The sequence below is a fragment of the Euprymna scolopes genome, chromosome 34 (assembly GCF_053919585.1).
Source record: "Euprymna scolopes isolate OS-2025 chromosome 34, ASM5391958v1, whole genome shotgun sequence".
Taxonomy (NCBI): domain Eukaryota; kingdom Metazoa; phylum Mollusca; class Cephalopoda; order Sepiida; family Sepiolidae; genus Euprymna; species Euprymna scolopes.
Genome location: NC_136515.1, coordinates 28,245,282 through 28,251,875, shown reverse-complemented (window position 1 = coordinate 28,251,875; position 6,594 = coordinate 28,245,282). Strand labels below are relative to the sequence as shown.

Below are 6,594 nucleotides of genomic sequence, written 5' to 3'. Positions count from 1 at the left end.
GAGCCCTGAAGAAATATTTGCGAAACTGAGTGGAGGGAAATATTTTTCTAAAATCGACCTCAGTGACGCGTACTTACAAGTTCCAGTCGATGAGGAGTGTTCAAAGCTGCTATGTATTAATACCATAAGGGATTGTACAAGTTTGCCAGACTTCCTTTTGGGGTCAAAGTCGCCCCTGCGATTTTTCAGCAAATTATGGACATTATATTAAATGGGTTGGATTTTGCAGTAGGGTACCTGGACGATGTGTTATTGAAAAGCGCTAGCAAAGAACAACACAAAGCTCATGTAAACGGATCCAGGATTATGGATTTAAAGTAAAACAGGAAAAATGTACATTTTTCATGGAGAAAATAAAATACTTGGTGCAAATCATCGATAAACATGGAAAAAGGCCGGATCCAGATAGATCGAGTGCAATAAAGAATATGTCTGCTCCAGAAAATATTGCGTCTTTACAAAGTTTCTTAGGTTTGGCAAATTACTACAATGTATTTGTGCCAAATATGCATAAACTAAGGTCGCCTTTAAATGAACTGTTAAGGAAAGACCAAAAATGGGTCTGGACGCAAGAGTGCGAAGAAGCATTTCGGGAAATTAAAGACCCTTTAACGTCTGACATTACAATCCCAAGCGTGAAATTATAGTTGCAAGCAATGCCAGCTCCTATGGCAGAGGAGCATGCATTTTACACAAAAATGTATGATGGAAAAGTGAAACCCAAAGCACATTCATCCCGATCACTTTTGCCAGCCGAAAAGAACTACTCACAAATTGAAAAAGAGGCGCTAAGCATTATATTCGCGGTAAAGAAATTTCATCGTTTTCTGCACGGTAGGCAATTTCTGTTACAAACACACCACAAACCATTATTAACGATTTTTGGATCGAAAAAGGGACTACCACAACATACGGCGAATAGACTTCAAAAATGGGGTACCATACTTCTGAATTACAAATTTCAAATTTTTGGTCATGCAGACGGGTTATCGAGGTTAATACTTAAGCAGACAGAACCATTGGAGGATATGGTAATAGCAGCCACTCAAGCAGAAGTTGAAGTAAAAAATAAGGGAACTTCCAGTAACGCTTGATGAGATTAAGAGTAAGGCAGAGGTGGACGAATGTCTTATACACACGAAAGAAAGGATCAACAATAACGAATTGGATGAAGAAATGTATTCAATTTGCGATAATGTCCTGTTATATAGCGACAGGGTCGTAATTCCTGCGACATTACAGAAAAGAATGCTCAAGGAATTCATGTAGGACATCCAGGTATATCAAGAATGAAAAGCCTTATGCGCTTTTTCGTTTATTGGCCAAACATGGATAAGGATATAGAAGGAAAAATCAGGGAGTGTAGAGGATGCGCATTAGCTATGAAAACTCCTCCGACTCAATTCGGATCGTGGGCAAAACCGGACCGACTTTGGTCTAGGATTCATTCAGATTTTGCAGGACCGCAAGATGGGTTCTACTATATCATTGTTGTAGACAGCCTATCTAAATGGCCGGAAGTATTAAAATGTAAAAATCCCACACCCGAGGTAACTATCAACTTCCTGTATGAACTATTCGCTAGGTTTGGAGTAGTAGATTGCATTGTCACAGACAATGGAACGCAATTTATGTGTACCGAATTTAAACATTTTTGCGAGGATCATCTAATCGAGCATATAACCATTCCGTCATACCACCCAAGAATAATGGACAAGCAGAGAAATTCGTTGACACATTCAAGAGAGCTCTGAAAAAAAGCTAGTGGGTCGCCGATGGATAAGTTATTCCAACAGTTTTTACAAGTTTACATAGTCACTTCGAATGCAAACATCGAAATGTCGAAGACACCTGCTGAGGTTATGTTTGGACGCAAGATTAAATCGATTTTTCACAAGTTGTTACCAAACCAGGATAGGCAAAACCTCAAATAACTGATAACAAAAAAAAAACGGTATAAAGTTGGTGAAAAAATCTTCTACAAGATTCACAAAAATATTAAGACTTTCTGAGAGTCCGGCATTATTGAGAAACAAATAGGCAACATGTTCTACATGATTAAGGGACGAGACTTCGTGCACAAACGTCACACTAACCAAATTCGAGAAAGATACTCGAACAGTGAGGTGAACAGATCGCCCGAGGAGGGCATCATGGACACAGTGTTTGAGACTTTTAAGGTGCCTATACCAGAGACAGCTCTGGAGAACAGAAGATCAAACAGAAAACGGAAGTCAACAGAATTGATTAGGGGTAACCCAAAACAAAAACGTTATTAATCCCAGACGGGATATTTTCAAAGGGTGGGTGTTATACCGGCCTTCCTTGAACAGAGGAATTTACACCGATTAGAACTATAAATAACGCTAGTAATTCCGACACTGGTGAAAGAGATGCGACTGCACTTCAACTGCTAGCCGAGTGCCCAGCAGATATACACGCTTTCCTATTTTTGTATATTATTGTTAATACACTTGTTCCTTAACCGAACCTCGACTTGATTGTTCTTATTTTCACTGTTGTTCCACGACACAACAATTAAAATATTACGTCAGCTGATATTTGGGCTTGACGATGAATCCTCGAAAACGTCACTTCTGAATAATGTTTAGTTTTAAAATATGCAAACGAAGAAATGATTTGCGGTGATTTTAAATGGTACCTCTTATTTATCTTAAATTGAACTCATTGAAAAGAAAAAAAAATTAAAATAAAATGGTGAGATACACTCGGGCTTGAACATGGGATTATTCGATCTGCAGTCGAATGATCTATCATATATCTCCAGATTATAATAAGACTTTATTTTTTAAGACGAAATATTCGTTGATATTTTTTTATCTTTCTTGCCGGTGTAACCTAAAATATTCCCTGTAAAAATTATTCTTTTTTATCTATAAGAGAGAAAAGCTATTTTTAAGATTTTTTTCGATTTTCGATACTTATCGGATGAATTTCTGTACAAAATATATTTAAGAACATTGTCAGACATATAAATAAGCGTTTTGTGGAATTTGCAGTCGTTTTGTAACCTACAATGATACGGCATAATCACGTTGACACACCGGTTCCCGTCAGATCACCGAAGTTAAGCAACGTTGAGCCTGGTCATTACTAAAATGGGTGACCAATTTGGGAAGTCCAGGTACTGTATGTAGGAGGATGTCGACACCTCCCTGCAAAAAGTTGCAAAAACCTAACGTCGTCATCTCCCCTAATGGGGATATACATGCGACTGGGGACCGCTTGTGAATTTCATATTCCCATGAAACTTCCTCCTTGAGAGGAGGCCGGTTAACCCCTGAATAGGGTTGGTGCTGACTGCACACGCACACTACAATGATAGAACTTACACACACACACACACACACAATGTGACTTTTTTATTGCATCTTCATTCCAAACAAGGCGCAGTCCACCTTTGATGTAGGGGGCTACTATTAAAGACATAAATTGCAGGGATACTATGTAGGGAGTTGAGCAACAAGATGTCATTTTTCATTACACTTGAACTTCTGCATGTCAGTACAGATTGGGAAGCAGGAACCCGGAAGGGAATCCCAAAGTCTAGCAATTCTGGGGAAGAAACTATTAGAGTAGGAGGCTTTCTGGAATCTGGGGATTTCTATTGTGTAGGGGTGGGATTTTGCTGCTTATCGGGTTTGTCAGGAGTATTTACGTCGAAAGTGTACAAATGCTTGTAGTTCATTGAAGCATTTACCATTAAAATACTTGTAAAACAGGCAGAGGGATGCAACATTTCGTCGATGGGTTACAGGCTGGGGCCTAGATGATCTTTCGACACCTTTTATACACGCGTGAGAGATTAGTACCAAATATGACAGTGATCAAAATATTTTCTACTTTTCTGAGTACCCTGCATAACAACTTTCAAGTCTGTAGATCAAATATTCGTTGCGTATATAGGTTGAGAAATATCCTCACACACACGCACACATTCTCTCTTTATATATATATATATATATACATATATATATATATATATATATATATATATATATAAAGAGAGAGAGAGAGAGAGAGAGAGAGAGAGAGAGAGAGAGAGTGGTACCTCGATACTCGGCTATAATTGCCTAAATCCATATTGTTTGTCAGTCAGAAGTTTAGCATCTGTAAAGTGATGGACTAGAGCTTGGTTAATTATAGACTCAAATATTTTGGCGAAAAGTGGGAGGAGGCTAATGGGGCGATAATTTACTGGGTCAGTTCTTTCGCCAGAATTCTTGAAAACTCGTACCACAGAAGCAGTTTTCAAGAAGGCAGGAAATCAAGATTCATTAAGGCCTTTGTTGTAAAGTTTGGAGAGAACTGGAGCTATTTCGGCGGAGCACCTTTTTAATAGCACAGCCGGGATGAGATCAGATCCACATGCTTTTGAAGTGTCAAGATATTTTATGATAGCATGCACCTGAGAAGGGGTTATTTTCAGATCGTCTAGTGTGGCGTCTGCCCGCAAAGGAACGTCAGGGAGGAAGTGGTTAGCAGAGTCCTGTGTGGAGTTAAAGGCAAACCGACTGGAAAGCATGTTAGTCTTTTCAGATGCTGAGCAAACAACCTCACGATTGTCGGATAGTGAGGGAATTGTTGATTGCCCATTATTTACTACACTGTTGTAGATTTTCCAGAAGTCACGAGTTCCTAATTTCTGTGCTTCGATGCGTTTCTTGGTGGATTCAGTAAATTCTTTCTTAGCTGTCGCTATTTCTTTCTTACAGTTACTTCTGGCTTCCTATATACTTCTGTCTGTTTGAACTGGACTTATGTCGGTTAAATCTGCGATACGCATGCTGCCTTTGCGCAATGGCAGCTGCACAAGTAGAAGTAAACCATTGAGGAGAGTAGGCTTGCTATAAAATTTCCATGTACATCAATCGCCGTTTTGAACTATTCAGTGGTCTCATTTGCGCACTGTTCAGCAGGAAGTGAAAAGATATTTTGCCATGGGGCGCCTCTGATGAGATCCCTGATGGCTTCCCAGTCAGCCTTTTTATAATATCTCGTTGTTTTAAGTAATGGCTCTTCAGTTTTGGGTCTAGAATTTAGGGCGATTTCGTCCATTATCACTGCATGATTAACGTTCCCAAGTGGGCTGTGAGCATTCGTAACACAATCATCGGGAACTGTTCTCAGAAACAGATCTAGAAGTGATGCGCGTTGTTCTTGCTGGTCTGAGAAACGGGTTGGAAACATAACCATCTGTAATAAGGAATGAGATATAGAGAAGCTATGTGTTGTGCTACCAACTGCGTCTGTGTAAGTAGAAAATCCAAACCAGTTGCTGTGGTGAACATTGAAGCCCCCAAATACATGCACTTGTGGGCTAGTGTCGAAGGAGAGTGCTGTATTTATGCTGTCGGAGACTTTGTTTATTAGGGTACAGTCCTGGTAGAGGGAGAGCGGTAGAGAAAATAAAAGTAACTAATGATATGTTGCATGTTAAGTCTAAAGCACATAAAGGATTGATCGTCCGATTCTAGTTTTGTTTCTCTAGTCAATTGTTTCGAATATAGACTGCAAGCCCGTGCATATGTCTGTCAGAGTCCTTACGGCAGAGTGGGAGATATCCGGGCATGTTAAAGTAGTTAGAGCGGATGGAGGAGTGTAGGTTAGTCTCACTTAGTGCTAAGATATCTGGGGTGTTTGTTAGGAGAAATTCTTCAACATCATTTAAATTAGTTCTAAGCCCACGGATGTTCGTAAATGCAAGCCTCGAGGGAGGAGACAATTTGGTTTTGTTTGAGTTTTGTCCTGGTTTAAGCGTAATTTTAGATTGTACTGTCATTTTTAAGAGTTTCAGTTTAGGTAAGGGGTGCTAAACAAGTGGTTATGCAGAATACCAGACATGCAACACAAGTAGACCATCAGTTGACCTTCCATCTACTAGGAGTGTGGTCTCAGAAAAGCCCACCGCGGATAAGTGAAGGGTCCCGTTCCATGTGCGACATGGCACTACAAACATCCCGATATTATTCAACTGTTGATGGAGCAGCCGCTCTAAGCGCTACCAAATAGTTAGGGCACCTATACTACCAGACAGGAACTGTCAATCTGGTACCCTCAACCCATCAGACGATGGTCAACCCAATCTACTTGCACTGGCATTATGGCATTCACGCTCCCAAGTGCCCAGTTTAGAGGGATGGGGTGTGTCGGGAGTGGGGAAAAAGGCGTTCATTGCCCTAGTCAGGAAACAAGATCGACCACTGAATGTTTCTGTCGAATCCCTGTGATTCGACCTCTACGCCTGGCTATGATAAGCCAACGGATACACTTTGACATTAGTTTAGAAGAGAAAAAAGCAACAAGTTTATAATTTGGTGCAATTGTTTTCTGAATTTACGTTATAATTGTTAATCCGGAAATTCCGGAAGAAAATGTCCGAGAATCCTGTTCTGCAGTTTTGGGACACAAATACTAAATATGTTAGATAAATTTCTGTCAGATTTAGAACAAAACATTCTAAATTAATTTTGCAAAAACTGTAATTTACTGAGCTTCATATTAGCCCTTTATTCATGAAACCCAAGGCATCAATGGTTGATATAAGTATTATATAGTTTATATATATGTGCG

The 6,594-nt window shown here is 39.7% G+C and overlaps 1 pseudogene; it reads left to right on the top strand.

The window, feature by feature from the left end:
- The first annotated feature begins 3,038 nt into the window (after window positions 1–3,038).
- Window positions 3,039–3,157, top strand: LOC145259328 (5S ribosomal RNA; annotated as a pseudogene).
- The last annotated feature ends 3,437 nt before the right edge of the window (window positions 3,158–6,594 follow it).